General features: G+C 33.5%; 1 pseudogene across 1 annotated transcript; it reads left to right on the top strand.

Moving 5' to 3' along the window:
• The first annotated feature begins 952 nt into the window (after positions 1-952).
• LOC143587600 (common plant regulatory factor 1-like) lies at positions 953-5987 on the top strand (annotated as a pseudogene). The gene is made up of 12 exons (XR_013144920.1): positions 953-969; positions 2354-2472; positions 2564-2614; positions 2716-2811; positions 2889-2957; positions 3044-3189; positions 3313-3361; positions 3936-3984; positions 4090-4277; positions 4370-4448; positions 4532-4657; positions 5375-5987. The product of XR_013144920.1 is annotated as a common plant regulatory factor 1-like (transcript).
• The last annotated feature ends 14081 nt before the right edge of the window (positions 5988-20068 follow it).

Raw genomic sequence — 20068 nt, 5'->3', positions numbered from 1 at the left:
CAGATAATACATAGCCATAACTATAATCGATCCGCTGTGATGGTTTCTGTTAATTGGTTTTGAAGGTTAGAGCGAGTCGGTTAACCATAACCAAAACAATGTAATAGGGACTAAAAGTTTGGTACCAAATAATAATAATAATTAAAAAAAACTAAATGACATAATCTAGCAAAATATATAATCCGTAATATCAATACCAATATTCAAAAAAACGACATTATATAATCTGACAACGAAAATCAAGTTATTTCGATAACAAACGATGAACCTAAAACGCCAAAATAGTATAACCTGACAATATGATTAGTGAAAGTTAATCCCAACCAGCAACCATATTGGTGGTTACATAGATGGATCGTTCAGTTACAACGGGTTTAGAATATCTTTAACCAAAACAAACCGAAATTTTACGGTTTTCAAAAGTTCACTAAATTGACCCACCAGTTATGTTGGTTATCGGTTCAAATCGGTTTAATTAAAGGTTAATACTGTTATGTTGCTCACCCTAACGGCTACACATAACTAACAAGTGTATGTAGGGGGAAATAAAACAGTTTATTCCACATATCCGCTCTGTATAGCCCCTACACAAACCGTATAAAAATTCAACAACTCAAATAGAGTCCAACACAAACTGACATAACTCAAATCCTATACAGATGTATAGTCCTCTACAGACCGTAAAGATAAATTATTTTCAATACCCATATATAAAGTATTTTATGTTAATTACCCAGGAAGACGTGTCTGGTGACGTGGAACGTTGTTTTCTCTCACTAGCTTCAGCTGCAAAATGGCCACACCCTCTTTCCTCCATCCGCTCTTCCTCCGTCTCCTTTTAGAGAGAGAAACTCAAACTCTAGAGAGAGAAAAAATATGCTTCTAAAAAACTATCAAATTATTATTATTATTATTATTATTATTATTATTATTATTATTATTATTATTATCATTATTATTCCAACTCAGGTACGCCTTATACTCCGTTCAAATTTCTTCTCTACAGTTATATGCTCTATACTACACAATTAATTACCTACTCATAAGTCCTCACAAATTTATGTAATTATTATTTTTGTTTTAAAAATCGGTGTAGAAATAAATTCCTGCCCTTATTGTTTCTTTCTGTTGATTTATCTATAACTGATTCATGTTTATTATTATTATTATTATTTAGAAAAATATATTGATATATAAATTCACATACATGTGACTGTGTGTGTGTGTGTGTGGGAGAGAGAGAAAGAAGATCAGAATTCAGAAGACTCATAATAATTGGGCAAAATAAGCACCAACTATCAAAATTCAAAACTAACTGAATTTGTTTTATTTTATTTTATTTTGTTTTATGAAATTGGACAAGTAATTATTATTATTATTAAATTTTGGTTATGTAATAATTGGGATGAATTCGAGGGCAATTTTGTAAATTGATTCATTGGATCGGTAACTGTAATTCTGTTGGAGTTTGTTGGATGCTGTCTGTTACTTTCCACATGTTTGATTTGAATTGAGATTTACCAGATCCGGTTAATTAACTGTTACGGATACGTCGAAACCGATTAATTAGTGATTACTGGATTTAAGTTTATGCTTCTAACCAGTAGGGGTGCAAACGAGCTGAGCTACTCGAGATAAAAACCTTGAAATGAACTGAGTCTTTTCAAGCCCGAGCTCGAGCCTCAAACGAAGCTTTTTTTAGCAACCGAGCTTGACTGCTCGAGCCTTGTGTATTTTTAAGTTTTAACTCTTTTGAAATTCTAACCAATAGTTTTACACTCTGCACAGCCGAGCTTTGTCTCGTTTAAGGACTGTACACGAGCTCGAGCCGAGATTAGGCGCGTTTTAAGGTTATTGTCAATATATATAAAATAATTAAACATGTATATAAAATTATAAATTTATTAATAAATAATGATCGAGCCGAGTTTGAGCTTGAAAAAACTTCTCATAAGCTCGAACTCGAGCTCTCGTAAGTCAAAACGTGCCAAGCTCGAGGTCGGGTTGGGTCGGCTCGTGTACACCCCTACTGATTAGAAGCGTAAGATTAAAATTGAAGCTAGTTTACGTTGTGAAACCGCTCTTGTTGTTACTGGTAGTTACAGTTTCCAGTTTAGTAAATATAGTTTTTGAATGTTACTATATGATAATATTATCCATAAGACCATATATGCTTTGTAACAAATACAGAGTATTACACTTTAGAAGCAAAAAATATGGTAAAAGATGGTCTTGAAGAAGAAACCGAGTACCGACACATTATATTTTGTTTATGGTTTTTTGTTGATTAGTAGTGGTTTAAGTTTGTAGCTGAAGATTATTGATGCCTTGACATTTCTGACTTGCATTGCAGGACTTTGACCAGCGTTGACCGGTTATTCTTTGAATCTGTTGACGTTTTTGCCCATGGGCAGTTGTGAAGAAACTAAGGCTTGTAAACCTGAAAAATCATCTTCACCTCCTCCTCCACCTGTAAGCTTGAATATCATTCATATATCACAATTAATTTAGATTTGTTTCAGTAAGTATTTTGTTTATGAAAATCTATTACTAATTGTTGCAGGAGCATCAGCAGGTTGGTGTTCATGCGTATCCCGACTGGGCAGCCATGCAGGTTTGCTTAATTACACATGTTATTGTCATCTAAATTCTAAAGTATTGTTTTTGTTTCATGAAACTTGAAACCGAATCTAATTTGATCTTTTCTTTTTGCAGGCTTATTATGGGCCTAGAATGGCGGTGCCACCATACTTCAACTCGGCAGTTGCATCTGGTCATGCCCCTCCACCGTACATGTGGGGACCACCACAGGTACAGTACGATACGGTTCGGTTATGTATGTTGAAAGTATATATGTTGTTGACTTTTGTCTGTGATTGTAATTTCAGCATATGATGCCACCGTATGCTGCGATGTATCCACATGGAGGTGTTTATCCACATCCTGGAGTTCCTATTGTAAGTCTTTTATCAAAAATAATTTAAAGTATTATATTAGAACTTGTAAATTTAGTTGTTAAATCATTTTTGGAATTATGATGCAGGCGAGTCCTATGAGCATTGATTCTCCTGCTAAGTCATCAGGGAATTCTGACCATGGATTGATGAAGAAACTGAAAGGATTTGACGGATTGGCAATGTCAATAGGCAATGGAAATGGTAATGCTAATGAAGATGGGAATTCTCACAGGTACTAACCTTTTTCTCAGTATTAATATATTCAAAACGTTGACCATATATTCAACTATATAACTATTTCCAGCTACATAAAGTTGAGCTTATCTAATAGATATATAACATTTTTTAATGACAGTGGAGAGACGGAAGGTTCTAGCGAAGGAAGTGATGGCAATACAACTGAGGTAATGACAATACAAAGAGTTGAAGTTCTTAGATATAAATCATTTACCTTCTTTCGGGTTGAATCACAGTTTAGCTAACAAGAAACGGTTATGTTAGGGTCAATGTTTTAGCTAAATAAGTAACACAAGGCAATTTCATATACCGCTATAAACTTGGAAAATATCATATATACCCATGCAAATCTAAAATATCATGTATGCCCATACAAAGTAGTTAAAGTACTAAATGTACCCAAATATGAGATTTTAAAGTTTCAAAAAAGTAAGGGTAAAATGGTCATTAAGATGAGCATATCATTAAAAACAATTTAATAATGACCATTTTACCCTTACTTTTTTGAAACTTTAAAATCTCATATATGCTCATCTTGCTTATCATCAAAGTCGATAAAAAAATTAAACAAAAATAGGTTTAAACATATAAAATGGAAAGGGGTAGTATGGTCAGTAAGTAAAAATTCATTGAAGTTGGGTATATATAATATTTTTAGTTTTAATTGGGTATATATGAAAATTTTCAAGTTTGTAAGGGTATTTATGAAATCAATCCTAAATCTTTTCACTTGTTTTTCAGGGTGGTCAAAATAATGGAAAAAGGAGCCGTGAAGAATCACCAAATGCGCGTAAGTTCAACAATCTATCAAGTTTTTCACTAATATTTTTATTTGGAATTGATCTGTACATACTTGTTGTTTACAACTCTTCTGCTTATTACATGATTACACCAGCTGCTGAAGTTGGCAGGACCGAGCCATTCACCGATCAACTCTTTCCTGTTGACCAAAATGAAGCTTCCAAGAAGTTGACTCCACTCACTGTAACCGCTTACAAGGCCTCTGATTCTGAAATGAAGAAATCTCCCACCGAGATGGCATCAGCTACTCTTGCAGTAGTGCCAAGTGAAGCCCTGTTACTGGTCCGTTTTATTAATTTTTATTTGGTAATACTAGCTCGTTGCCTCGAGAACATTGTTTTCTGAATTTATATCATTTTTGTAAATTGTGATAGAGCGAGCGAGAACTTAAACGCGAGAGGAGAAAACAGTCTTAACCGAGAATCTGCCAGGCGGTCTAGATTAAGGAAACAGGTACCGGTTTCTTGTTTTATAATATTAAAATTTATATCAAAATGAAATTATTTATTTAAATGTCTAAAATTTCAAATATTTAGGCTGAAGCTGAAGAACTTGCAATAAAAGTTGAAGCCTTGACTTCTGAAAATTTGAACCTTAAATCCGAGATTAATCGGTTGACCGACACATCAGAGAAACTGAAGCTTCAAAATACTATACTAATGGTAAGACATAAAACATAGGGTCAAGTTATTCTACAAAGGGGAATATGAGAAGGATGAAAGGATTTCTAGCCAAACAAAAAAATCTCTCAAAAAAAATTTAAAAAAATTAAATAAAAAATTCATAACTCAAAATTTAATAAAAAAATGAAAAAAGTAAAAACATAAAAATGTTTCCACCGTTTTTCTCGTTCTCATAAAAAAAACACACAATGGTAAGTGAAAAAAGTCGTGTCTTTTTGTTTATCATTGTGTTTTGTGTTTATTTTCGTCATTGATTTTGTCTTTTTTTCTTAACATTATGTCTTTTTTTCTATATATTGTGTTATATTACTCAACATTGTGCTATATTTTGTTCGGCATTGTGTTATATTTTGCAATCTATTGTGTCTTTTTTTAGTTATAATTGTGTCTTTTGTTCATTTCTGTCATTGTGTCTTTTCGTCGATTTTTTTTTATTTTTTTGTTTTTTGTTTTGAACGGGAATGATGGCGGAAACATTTTAGTTTTTTTAATTTTTTTCGTTTTTTATTTATATTTTGAGTTATGATTTTTTTTTCTGAATTTATTTTTAAGGGGTTTTTTGTGTGGTCACAAATCCTTCTCATCCTTCTCATTTTTGTTCCCTTTTGTATTTTAACTTTACCCTAAAACATAATCATATATTAAGCGGGCTCGATTAGTTCTTTTCTTAATATAACATTTCCTTTTCAACCACAGGAGAAACTTAAAACTGCTCAGCTAGAACAAGAGCCCGAAGACCCTAGACCCAACCCGACAGCTAACCTACTTTCACGGGTCGACAACGGGTCAAGTTCAAATTCTGGTGGAGAAGGTGAAGTTTACGAAAGTAACAATAATAACCAAAAATCTGGTGCAAAGCTGCGTCAACTTCTGGACGCTAGCCCACGGGCTGATGCTGTTGTTGCAAGCTAATTATTGATGAAATCAGAAATAACCTAAAGACACCGTAATAAGTACCCTGTTTGCTTACCTTAGTTTTTTAAAGCTAATTATTAATGTGATTTCGGCGTCATTTTGAAGCTGAAATTGCTGTTATGCTAACGTTAGTAAATGATGACGCGATTGCGATTTTTAAACATGTCTGGTTGTGCTTTGAAATTTCGTTGGTGAACCTGAAACGTGTTTTTAGTTTCTGAGTTTGCTACGAAATTAGCCACCGACGGTTTATCTTATATGATTGTTAAGAACTGGAGAGATGAGAATACTGATGGAACATATATTATATATATGTTGTGTGTAATACATGGGATGATAATATTATTGGATGGGTGTGACTTCAATTATATTTTTAATGATGGTTTTGCATAAATATGATTTTGTGGCTGTCTTGGTTTTGCTACATGCCTTTTTTGACGGATGTGTATTGTGTTTATGGGAGTGGGCATTAAGTAGGGATGACAATGGGTCAGGTTTCATTACTGAATGAGCATAACGTTATTAACAGGTCTACACCGATTAGATCCTTTAAAGTTACTCTCATCCTATGAATGTTATTTTAAACAACTTCTTACCTGGTCTTATGTCTTTTGTATTTATGTAAATACTATTTTTTAATAAAAAAATATCATACTAGATTATAAATAAAAATAAAATTAAAACTTATATGCTAATCTTCTTGATCTCACATTCAATGTATTAGCTCATATGGTAGTATTAGCCTAATCTTGGACGTTGCTATTGAAAGGGCGTTAGGGAATGTTTTAAGTTTAAACATGGTAGGCACTTATTAGAGCGACAATTTAGCGGAAACACTATCACACAAGCAAACGAAAGCAAAAATAAAAGACACAAGAAATGACGTGGTGCGATCATTGTAACATGCATCCACGACGCAAATACGGTTTCTTCTTTATTAGCTTAGACAATATTACAATTACAATAGCGAGTATTAGGGGTTTGCATGAGTCGGTTTAGAGTTGTTTTGAGCCAAACCCATAACCATAACCGATATGTCGGTTAATGGATAATCATAACCATAACCGATCCGTTATGGCGGTTCGGTTAATCGGTTTTAAAGGTTAAAGAGAGTCGGTTAGGGTCGGTTAACCGTAACCAAAACAGTATAATTGGGCCTAAAAGTTTGATGCCAAATATTAGAATAAAATGACTTGACATTAAGCAACAAAATACATAATCCATAATATTAATATCAAATATTGAAAAAAACACATTATATAATCTAACAATGAAATTTAAGTTAATTTGACAACAAAAGTTGAACCGAACACATCAAAATGGTATAATCTGACAATATGTTTGTTAAAAATAAATCCCAAACATATTGTTGGTTAAATAAATGGGTCGGTTCGGTTATGGCGGGTTTGGAAGTATCTTTAACCAAAACCGACCCGTATTTGACGGTTTTCAAAAATTCATTAAAATCGACCCACCGGTTATGACGGTTATCGGTTAAAATCGGTTCGGTTATGACGTTTGTGATTCGATTAACGGTTATGATGGTTAAATTGCTCACCCCTAGCGAGTATCTAAAATGGAGACTAATTAGCTTTAATAACTTAATTAGCAAAATAACAAAATATGGGCCTAAAACAGCCCTCAATTTAGAGCCCAATTCCTCTTCACAAATCTAACAAAACGATGACAACTAATTTTAACTCAAGTCATTGAAATGATGCTTGTTTATTCTTCACCAACTGTTACTTTGTTAAGTAATCAAAGGTGTCACACTATTGAATAAGCATATCATTCTTATAACAAAGCTTTAGGACCTCCCAAGACCTCTTCTATCATTGTAGTGATGGATCTTATAGCAATAGATCGATCATAAAGCCGCATATCACTATGTCAAAACTCATTAAAATATGGTTGAATTTGTAAAGCCACTCGAAACATCTTTGTTTGAGAATTTTGAAAGTTCTATGTTAAAATCGATTGTTGCTCCCATTGATCCTTCTTAAGTCAGTTATGGTTTCCCCAAAGCTAATGATGTTCCAACAACATTGTTCAAAGATGTACACATTGTCATGAGTGTTAGCGTGTTACTCAGGTTTAGAAAGAAAACGACAAAGAGATCGAGTTGATCCAAATCTAGGCTATCATTTGTTATTATCAACCGTGCTCATGTCCGATTCGGGAAGAAAGAGAAACTAGCATCCTGATACGTTGGTCCATTCAAATTTCTTGAAAAGGATGGAATGTGGCATAAAGACTCGAGCTACCTCAAGAGCTTAGCAATATTCATTCCACTTTTCACGTGTCCAGCCTCAAAAAGTGTTTAGCCGATGAGAATCTTCACATTCCTCTCGATGAAGTGCAAGTTAATGAGACCATGCACTTTGTAGAGAAACCTGTTGAGATCATGGATCGTAAAGACAAGCAAACTTCGAGAAACCGTATTCCTCTATTAAAGTTCGTTAGGAATTGAAGCGTGAAGTGGAATTTACTTAGGAACGTGGAGACCAAATAAGGACCAAGTATCCACGTCTTCTTCTTTATTTCGAGACAAAACTACCAAAAGTAGGGAATATTATGACGTTTGTAATCCGACTTATTTGTTTAATCGATAGCATGTTTGAGATTAATTTCTACCAAACATAAAACATGTTATCTAATTATATCATTTTGATGTTTAAAGTTCAAAGTTTGTTATCTAACTAACTTGAATTTCATTGTTGGAAACTTGGAATATATAATGTCCTTTTTTGAATATTTGGTATTAGTATTATAAATTATATATTTTGACATGATTATGTTATTTCATTTTTTTTATATATGTGCCCAACTTTTAGACCGCTTACAATTTTTTGGTTACGATTCACCAACTTGCTATAACCTTGAAAACTTATTAACTGAAACCGCCGTAATAGGTCGGTAACGTCTTTATAAAGAAGTGTCACATACACTCTAGTATAAGTGTATGCTGAATAATATTATGTTTGTTTTATATAATTGCACAACATTTAATAATATAATATAATGTTTTATCTTTAAAATCTCTGTGAAAAGAATATCACTTAAATATTTTTCGTCACTTAGTAATACTCGTTGGATTAGTTTGTGAATCTTTTTAATATATTAATAATTTATTTTTCGTATTTGTTATACAACACTTCTTATTATCTTATCTTACTATACTTTTTTTTGGAACGACCAACTAAGTAACGCCGGGTACTCCGTACGCGCCCCCCACTGTAGCCCGAGCTGGCCACGAGTCCGGACGGACGGAGCCCCTAGCGGTCCACCCATTGAGGGATTCCCCGGTATACTAATAAACATAAATAATGATTATTAGTTGTCCTAACCACATTCAATCCTAACCAGCGGGGCTTGCCCCAATGGCTAGGAACATGATGGATGACCTGGATGTCCCGGGTTCGAGTCCTGATTCCGACCGGATTTTCCCAGAGCAAAACAACCTGTCGTGCCTTCTGGCGGGGTGAGCCAACTGGGTTTTACCGGGAACGGCCAAGCCAAGCTCGGATACCAGCGTGGATCCCGATTATGTCAACATAGTCTGGCCCGAGTGGGGTGGCGGGGCTCCTCCTCCTGTTGGACCGAGTAGTGTGATATATCTTAACTGCGAAAGTCACCGTTCGAAAAAAAAAAAAACCACATTCAATCCTAGCATAAAATTCCCTCTTAATCTTCTAATATCTCTTTTCCTTAATCAATGCTATCCATGAGTCATGGGTGAAAACATTAATGACAACATTAATGATCATTTACAACAATTCAATACCTAAAATACAACTATGTTCAATGTATATCTTACTTATTAAAAAATCAACTTTTTTTTAACAATAAGGCCATGGGGTATACTCTAACCCCTAAATAGGTTAAAATGACATGACACTTTAAAGATAGATTAAACCACTCCCCACTTGTGTTAAGTGTGTTAAAATGACCCATGAGTTATGCTTTTAATGGGTTAAAATAAACAATATGTATTAATTATGTATTAATTACTAATTGATTTGTTATATTAATTATGTGTTAAATGGGTTAAACCATTTCCTTTGGATGACATAGAGTGAAAGAGAAAAAAATGAGTGATATGTAACTTATGTGAAATTAAGATAGGTCTCGTGAATTCAACATTTTTAGACCCTGCAATTCATGTTTTTTTAGAAAAATTATAATCCAACTTGTTTCTTTTTTGGAAACCATCAATTCCATATTTTATTTTTTCACAAATATTTATCGCGCACTCAATTTGAACAACATAATTAGGATCATATACAAAAATAACTTTTCATGACAGTTAATTTCATATAACATGTACCAAATTATTCTATGTATTTATAATTATTTGGTTTTATTATTGTTGTGAATCCGCTTGATTTGTTTTTATTGTTTCCTTGAACCCATAGCAGGATTGAATTCATAACAATATTTAATAATTTTATATATTTTCTATATGAATGTAAATTTGAGATTATGTACTTATTATTTGTATTATATATTTAATTTCTTTTTATCTTTTATTGTGTGTCTTTATTTCAAATAATTTACTTTATCAACTTTTATATAGCAAATCCATGGGTTCAAACTTCAAAAGCTAGTTTTGTAATATCATTAATAACATGCATTTATTGTTATTTTCGTCATTAAATTGTTATTTAATATTAAGGCATGCTTTTTTTAATATATCAACAAAATTGCGAGAATAAAAGTAGCATTTCACTAATTCATTGCACAGTTATTTTATTTCAATACACTAAAATATCATAAAACATGTCTTCTACAAAGTTTTGTTTTGTAGTTTTACTCATAGTCGTAATTACCGGTAAGCTACACATTGATTATTGCTTATAGTTTTGTTTTGTAGTTTTTTAATTACCGGTAAACTACACATTGATTATTGCTTATAGTTTTGTTTTGTAGTTTTTTAATACTCATAGTCGTAATTACCGGTAATCACTCACAACTTTATATGTAAAAAAAAATTAAATAACAATTATATTGTTAGTTTAACAATCATGTGTTTTTTTAAAGAAAGTGAGTGCCTTTTAAAGCATTCACATCCAATCCCTATCTTCAAATAAAAAGTTATATTAAAAATTATTAAATTTTTTTCTCATTGCAATTAAATAAATAGTTTTTTATACCTTTATGATTACAGTTTCTTTCCTTCACTCACAACCACTTTCAAAATATATTTAATAAATTATAGTTTGTCAACAATAATTTCTCAAATGTGCAGAAAAATAACTGGATTTTCTAAAACATAAAAACTCTTTTCTTACAACATCTTAAATCACTTTTTAAATTATAAAAAATCCTTACATAAACTAGGACATTGGATGAAAATGCTCTTACATACTTGTAATAAATTTTACATGTTTTAATTACTCCGTTTTCATGTGTGGAAGCAAATGAAAGAAATATTAGGACTATGTATATATATAGACGTGTGCCAGCGTGATGCAGCGGGTGTTTGAACATGTTAATCACGTACAAATATAAGTGTTTATGGTTCGGTTAAAACCTTGAAATTGTTTAAATCGGTCATTGGTTTGATTTCTTTTTTCTTTTTCTTTATTACTTTAGATTTGTTGGTCGGTTTCAAAATTTTCAAAACGTAGTGAACGATTGGTTCGCGGTTTATATCGGCAACCGGCCATATGAAATCAGAAAAGAGTGTAAATTAACCTAATTGCAATACGATTCCTTTTATAATATTTGTTGTTATTATTTCACGTCCTAAATCTTCCATTAATATTTACCATTTATGTGGTTAAAATTATCATTTTTTTACTTATGATCATCTCAAGTATCATATTATGTTGGTTTTTAGTTAAAATTAATGGTACATTTATATTATTAATTATTTTAAACTAAATTTATGATTAAAGTTTAAACTGTGAAACCAAACTGGAACCAGGCCGTTAGTAACGATTCAGTTTCAACTTTCAATGGTTGAGTTTGGTTTTGGACGACAAAAAACCAGTATTAACGGTTTGACTCACAAGTTTAACTTAAAAACCATCAAAACCGACACTGAACACCCTTACGTAACATATTAATTTATTTAAAATGAAAAAATACAACAATATCATATCCAAATTAAAGAGAATAAAATGCTCGTTTTTATAGTGCAATTTGTTTATAAAAATATTAACGTATCAAAAGGCTATAGTCGTTTAAAAATCATGGATAGGAAGTTAGTTTACAAGTTAAATTAAAAACATAATATAATTAAAGATGAGGGACCAAACTTGTAAGTTGAATGAATTGTGTTTAAAATGCATGTTTACCCTTACTAACACATGTAACTCATGCTTTAAGTGTTGTAAATTACTTAAAAATGTGTGTCTTAATTTGCCGTTGTTTGGTGTATTATCTATACTATATATAATGTGGCAGTGAAGGGTAAATTAAGACGGTGGTTTTAAAGGAATTACAAATTTTTAAGCATATGGTACAAGTATAAAGAAGGATAAAGTAGTCTTTTTAACATAAAAACGTACGTGCATTTCATAATTTTCCAAAACATTTACAATATTTACTCCTTAACTTTTGTAAAATTAAATAATAGTTACAATTTTGATCCTTCATCTTTTATGCATGTATTCTTTATATTTTCACTTTTAACCCAAATTCACCCGCGATTTTTAAACGGTCATAACTTTTTCGTACGTTAATATTTTTTTAAAAAAAATTGCACCATAAAAACGAGCATTTAATTCTCTTTAATTTGAGTATGATATTGTCATAGTTTTTTTTTCAGTTAAAAATAACATTTTACGTATATGTATTTGTGGTTCGTTTTTGATGGTTTTAAACTAAACTGTGAGTCAAGCTGTTAATAACGTTTTTGTCGTCAAAAATTAAAACCGGACCGTTGAAATTTTAACTCAACAAAACCAAACCATTAGCAATGGTTAGGTTCCGGTTTCGTTTGTACTTCGATACTAAATTGAGTTTAAAATAAGAATTACTAATCTACCTATACCAATAAACAGTTTCACGGTTTAAAATGGAACACTGAACAATGAACACCCATAAATCTATTACGTGATTATCAAGGTTTTGTATTCCCACTGCATCGCGCGGACATTCGTCCAGTATATGGTATAGACATTCAAAACACTTGCTAATTTGTTGATTGTGCAGTGTGCAGTCCATGCACGTGAATTACACACATGTGTCCATACGAAAAATAAAAAATGCCGGAGACCACCATCAAAACCGTCGCGGAATAAACGCCGGCAACCCATTACTCCATGTGAAGCTGTTACCCTGAGGAGTGACGTTTATAAGAAAATAACATTTTCTGTAATAAAGAATAATATATATATTTTTATATTAATAAACTTAAAATAATCTAATTGCTTTTAAAGAATATTAATTCAAATTATTCGCTCCTTAAAAAATACAACATGTGGTTATCGTGTTTTCACATATATAGGACCAGGACATGTAGTCACGAATAAGTTATATTAGTTTTGGTTTTTGAAATACAAATTTTGTCCTTTAAACATGACAGATTTACGGATCATATCCTTTAAAAAGTTTACTCTAAGGCGGTGTCTATGCTATGTTAATCTTCTCCCTGCTCTCTCTCAGACAACAGATCCCAAAAACCCTTTAACCCCCTTTCTTTTCCACCTTTCAGATCCCAACTAGGGCTCAATTCATACATCCAAAATTAGGCTCGATGCAATATTGACTGTTTATGTAATCTCGTTCCGATGACTATAATCATCACTATACAATGTATTTTGGTTGTTAGTTTGGAAGTATTTTGAATGTTAGCTTGACTTTTAAATGGTGAAAACACCATGTTCATGTGATGTTAAAAATTTATATGGTTATTTTACAAACCGGTTTCAAAACAACCCGTTTCGACCCGAACCCATGTTGACTCGCAGCCATCCCGACCCAGCCCACCCGTTGTCGGTTTGGTTTCGTGGTTGGTTTTTCTTTGTAATTTGGTGTCTGCATGAGCCAACGCGCTGGCAGGTACACGACCATTTTAAATTTGATTATGTTACCTAAGGAAGGAAGTCCATTCAATTATGTCACAAATAAAAAGAAAGTTGCAGACACATGTTTGACCAAATGAGAGTCAAACTATATAAACTATAACCCAAGTTGCAGAAACATGTTTGATCAATGAATTTATATATTTGATTAATAACACTATTGCTCCATTTATATATTGATTAATACCAAACTGTAGGTCCTAATGTGACTCGGCTTTTCAACAAAGTATATTTTTTTAATACTTCAATTGCGTTATCTACAACCTGTGGTTCAGGTAAAATAACTCATGGAATGACTAGATCTAATACTTATGACCAAATGACCAATTCAACCAACTCTTTATCATTAATCCATATCTTACTACCATTCCAATTCAACCAACTCTTCACTTCTGTCATGAAATTTATCATCACAAACTGGCCAAATGACCAATTTGCCCTTTAAGATACAAAATGCATATTGATCATAATTAAACAACAATTTCTTAAGGTGACATAATCTAACCAAGTAGTACCATCAGTTGACCAGAAAAAGTCAACTGATCCAGACAAAGTCAACAGGTTCATAAGCTGCCCACTATAATCTAACCAAGTAGTACCATCAGTTTTGCTAATCCAATGGTGACCAAAAAAAGTCAAAGATGCCTAGAATAATTGTTTAACCCCAAAAAAGTCAACTATATTAAAAATGCTAAGATTGACCATGTGCCCAGAAATCAAATGGTTGTCCAAATGACCAATATACCCCTGGTAGCAACACATCAACAACCAACAATTTAATAAATGTATTCAAGTATATGAACAACCAAAAATTTAAAGAACCAAATATTGACAAAATAAACATCAACCATTCAAAGTAGTACCTGGTAGATTAATACTAAACAAATTATAATTGTTCCATGGACAATTCAAAGTAGTAACAACCTAAAAACAGTTTTCAATACATATTACAGCCCAAAAGACAACCTAAAAGACAACCCAAAATATTGTTCCATGGATAAACATTACATCCCAAAAGATTAATTCTACACTACAGCATGGCATGATCATCTTTTCGAATCCTAATTTGTCTTATTGTTTCCACAGCATCATTTTCTTCACCTCTTCTTTTGTACCAAACACTTGACCCTTATAGAAAAGAGAATCTATGTCTCTCTCATTCACTTCTTCTCCATAAAATTTATCATTATCCAACATTACTTCTTCCATTTCCATTTCCAAACTGCCAATGGTATCTTGGTGATCAACATCAATATCAGTATGCAACCTAAAATCCCTCATATCTACTTCCACATCATTTGTTATGTCACCGTCTTCAAACCTGAAATCACTATCTTCCTCATCAGTACCATCACCCCCCTCATCAACTGTACAATCTCCATTATTATCATCTCCACTTCCATCATCTCCCCCACAATTACCTTCATTTGTAGGTTGATGATTGTTATCATCTCCACAAAAATAACATTAATTAGTCAGTAACTACCATAATTTTAGCTAAATAGGACTAGAACATTAATATCGTAAACCCTAGAAAGTTGAACTTACCATAGAATCCTTCAACTTCTGCTTGATCGAGGGCTTCACGAATGTAGAATCGAGGTTCCATGATTCTTTCAATCGTTCATCTGAATGTTCTTGGTTAGCACTTTAGGGTTTAGATTGTGTTACTGATCGGGAATTTGGGAAAAGAAAGGGGGTTAAAAGGGTTTTTGGGATCTGGTGTTTGAGAGGGAACAGGGAGAAGAGAAATGTTAAAAGACCAAAACACCCTCACATCAACTTAACGGGAATGGATGACAGTTAACTTAAAGGACAAAAAACGAATAAACATAGCATATAAAGGACGCCGCCTGAAAGTAAACTTTTTAAAGGACATGATCCGTAAATCTGTTATGTTTAAAGGACAAAATTTGTATTTCTGTCTTGTTTTTATTATACTCATAAGTTTCTGTCTGGTATGAGGTAATTGAATGAATGAATGAATGAATGAATGAAATGAAAATGGTAATAGAATGAACAAAGAAATAAAATAAATTATTATCATTCCACTGTCATGTTTTGTTACCATATAAGAATGAAATGATTCTTCACTTTTTATTATTATTATAATTATTCACCAATGATAATAATTATTATCATTAGTGAATATTATTATTAGTAAATAATACTAATAAACATACTTGTAAAAATGTTGAATAATAATAATAATATTAATTATTAATATTATTATTCATAATAACTAGTTTTTAAGACCCACGCCTTACAACGAGATTATTTAACCAAATAAACATACTCGTAAAAACGTTGAATCACACATGTACGTTGTGAAATGTTAATTTCTCAAAATTTAAATATAATAACAGTGATATTATAATATGCAAACTAATAATAATATATTATTATAATAATATTGATAATATACAATAACAATATATAAATTAATAATTATAACATAATATTGATATATATTATTATTATTATTGGTTCATTCCATTCCTTGAAGGAATGAAAAAAACACCCATTCTTAAAGGAATGAAAATCCTATAAATGAAAGGAGTTTAATTCCTTAAGGAATAACCCAATTCTTTAACATATGACAACCAAACATGCTTTAATTCATTCCATTGAAATCATTCATTCCATTCCACATTTTATTCCATCATACCAAACACTACCTAAATATATGACCAGTCAATTAAAAACATAAAAAATGTATACCAAAGTACCCCTTAAAATTGCCAAGATTAAAGCATATATATTTATATTTTAGTAATATATTCATTAAATATATGTTGATAATAAATTAACTAATAGTGTTAAATAAATAAAGATTAATAATTAGTCAGTAAATTTTTTTGGTAAATACTTCAAGTATAAAAGGTATAGATATTTAACTATACTATTAAAGTAACAGGCTTTAAGTCAATTCCCCCTTCTTATTGGTTGATTCTCATACTTTCCATGTATATCAATGGCTTCTCTAATTTTCATTTTAATAAAATAAATCAATAATATATCAAAATAAGATTCATCAATGCTATTAAAGTATTATCTTTCATCTTTTATTTAATGTTTAATTTTTCATTTTGAATATTCTAATTAATGTAATATTTTAAAATCGTAGCTATAGTTTCGAAAACTAAATATTCAAAATTTCAATTTGAATATTTTATTATTTTTGGTTGATTTCATTCACCACCTTTGTTAATTTTTTAGATAATACAATTGTAGGTTCCCAGCAGGATTTACACAGGAGTATCTCGTAGTACGTAGGTGCGGAATCCCTACGTAACACGATACGAGCGTAAGATGTATAATACGTTAAAACCAAATACAAACACACGTTACAATACTGATAAGACACGTTGTATTGCAACTATTCAACACGTGATATTCAATCACAAAAACACGTCCTGGAATCATTTTTCAACACAAGCCGTAAGCTAACCTTATATAGGCTTTGACAACTTCGCCTAACAGACTAGGCGAAGTTGTCTTAACTTCGCTTCTCCACAAGTTCGCTTACATCAGGCGAACTTGTGTAACAACTTACCTAAAACCAAAACAAACACTCTAATACGATTACAGACACATACAAATCACTAGATACTGAACTACTGACATTATGCACCAACAGACTCCACCTTGGCAGTAGCTTCATATCTCTATCTTCAATCACGTGTCTTGTAATCCAAAAATCTCGAGTCACCAGTCTTCAAGCATGAACGCCCTCTTTGACACAAACAGAAACCACTCTCTGATATTTCTTGGCTTCATCTTTCCATGCAGGAATATAGAATATCTTTTTCTCGTTTAGCACCTGCAAGTCAGCTTGAGACAAATTTACCAAGTGCATGGGATCATACACTCTCAGAATTTCTTGTTCATCTTCATCTTCCATGACCGCTTCAGCTGTTTGGCTATCGACATACCACCACTTTAGATTCTTCAAAACATCCTTGGGTATTGTCTTCATCGGCACTTCTTTCAAACACCGAATCGGCTTATACTTCATTACCATCCAAGGTTTGCCATCAGCTCTCATTCCTCTTTCCTTATCTTCAACTAGCTTCCCTTTCTGCGGCTTTAACAACTCAAACTTTTCTCTTTGATACTTTCTTTCCACACAATCTTCCCAATGATTCTGGCCATATTATCATCACTTCTATTAATCAACCCCAACTTAGCCACATCCTTCACCTCACACTCAGACAAGGTATTCAAATATCTCAACAATATCTTAAAGTATTGAATCCCATCAAAACATTTAATCACAAATAATCTCAACTGCTCATCATACAACCAGCATATAATACCCTTCTTTGACTCATCATACCCATTGATATTGTAATTTTTCTTGAACATGGTCGGAACCGCTGGCTTCTTAGTCTTTACAAACCACTGAGCGTAGCCTTCTTTCCATCTCGGCTGCTCTTCCCATTCAGACTCATCACTTTCCATATCTTGACCCACATTTTCCTTATCAACTTCTGGGATATCGTGTTCAACATTGTCATCAACAATCTCTCCCTCTTCAATCTCCCTATCAATCACAATCTCAGCTCCTATCTTTTCAATCTCCTCAATTGGTAACACATCATCATCACCCATAACATCATCATCCAATATCTCCTCATCATCTACTACCACAACATCTTCACCTCCTGATCCACCTGTTGTACCCATTGACTCCCCCTGAGATGTGGAAGTCCCAAGAGTTTGTTCGGTTCTTGGCAACTCACCACCTGCACCTTTCGATGCATTGGGATCATCGTCTCTATCATGTCTTTTTTTTGTTCTCAACTCATCGCCCTTGCAGCTCGTCTCCCCCTGAGATGCTAAGAATTGCTTTAAAGCATCAAAAAGTTTACCGTGCTCAACCAGGAAGGACGACTGAATCTGATTTTCTGCAACAAGGCGCTGGATAGCTTGAGTCTGGATCAGATTGATTCTTGATTGTTCAGCCACCACCCTTTCAAGAGCCGCTATCCTTTCAGAATCAGATAAGGTAGCGTCAAAATCAAACTGCATATGAGAAACGTCTTGAGCATAAGGTGGAGGTATTCCCAAACTAGCTGGAATGTCTGAAACAGGCTGAAAAGTAACCGCGGGTGGTATTGTGACAGTTAACCCCGCAGTAGCAACTAATGTCGACTCAACAAATCTTGCTACAACCTCCGATGGAGTAAGGGTAGGAGGTGGCAAGGAAACTATCTCTGGAGTCGAAAACTGAAATGTGGTAGGTGGAATGCCAAATGATGATGATGTAGTTATCACGGGAGCACTTGAGATGATCGGTCAAGTCACAGTCATCGACGCAAGAACCATAGTCATACCAGATAGAGCGGGTGGGGAGAAACGCACCACCCTTGAGCTTTCACCAGCTCCCGAACCTTCACCAGTTCTGACCCTTTTCGATTGACGTATCAACTGGTCTAACTCCTCCTCAAAGTCAGATTCACTGTCATCCGAGTTTTTCTTTCTTTTTCCATGTATTCTTTCCTGTGTGACCAGAATCTGTCGTGCTTCAGCAACATCATCAGCGGAGGAGTCAGAGTCGGTTCTCTCAGAATCAGCTACAGACGTAGCTACCATTGATACATTTACACCAGACACCTCTGCTACTGAGACTTGAACCTCTGTAGCAGGATCAACTCGCTCCATATCAAAGAACCCTTGGCCACCAAAAGCAGCTTCAAGGTCTACCTATTCCTCCGGTGCCACAACAGGATCAGCAGGCAATGCTTGCTGTACCACAGGTGGTGGTTGAGGAACATCAGCCTGTTGCGGTGCCGGGTACCGAAATTCATCTCCAAGAGGAGCAACATAAGCAGGATTTATCAAATAACCAAATAATGGAGTATGTCGTGGACGAAGCTCCGGTTTACTGCGAGCACTCGACGACCTGCATTGCGCAAAGATCCTCTTACTTACACTCTCTACATATCGAATGGGACGGCGTTGAGGTAGCATAAGAGCTACATGATTCAAGATCATCTGTAAGAATCTTGGGTACATTAAGAATCTTTCACGAGCGACCGCACGTCTCTGACGATCGATTTCGTAAAACACCATCTGACTGAAGTTGTATGGCTTGTTGTAAGTCAGGGCGGTCATGGCAGATTGCATTGTCTCTCTCATACCGTCAGTACCAGCTTTACGACCCGACATGCACACAATCATTACGTGCATCAGAAAACGCCACTGATCCAGTAAGAACCCCTTTCTCCTCTGTGTGTCACCCAATGGACCCGAATAGCCCATTCGTAAAAATGCACCATCTCTGAATGGAGCCGGAAAGTCGGTTGGATCATTTGTAGATTCAGCCCCGAACTGCAAGGCGGCCCTGATCTGATTTGCTGAGAACTGCACCACCTGATTGTTCACTGTGGCGCGCATAACCGGGGGCTCAACTCTACAGTCATACTCTACCGTTCGC

The sequence above is a fragment of the Bidens hawaiensis genome, unplaced genomic scaffold, assembly GCF_021521415.1.
Source record: "Bidens hawaiensis isolate Kalapana, Puna unplaced genomic scaffold, B.hawaiensis_p1.1 tig00035603_1, whole genome shotgun sequence".
Lineage (NCBI taxonomy): Eukaryota > Viridiplantae > Streptophyta > Magnoliopsida > Asterales > Asteraceae > Bidens > Bidens hawaiensis.
Note: the sequence above shows the minus strand (reverse complement) of the source record. Positions and strands in the feature narration are given on the sequence as shown.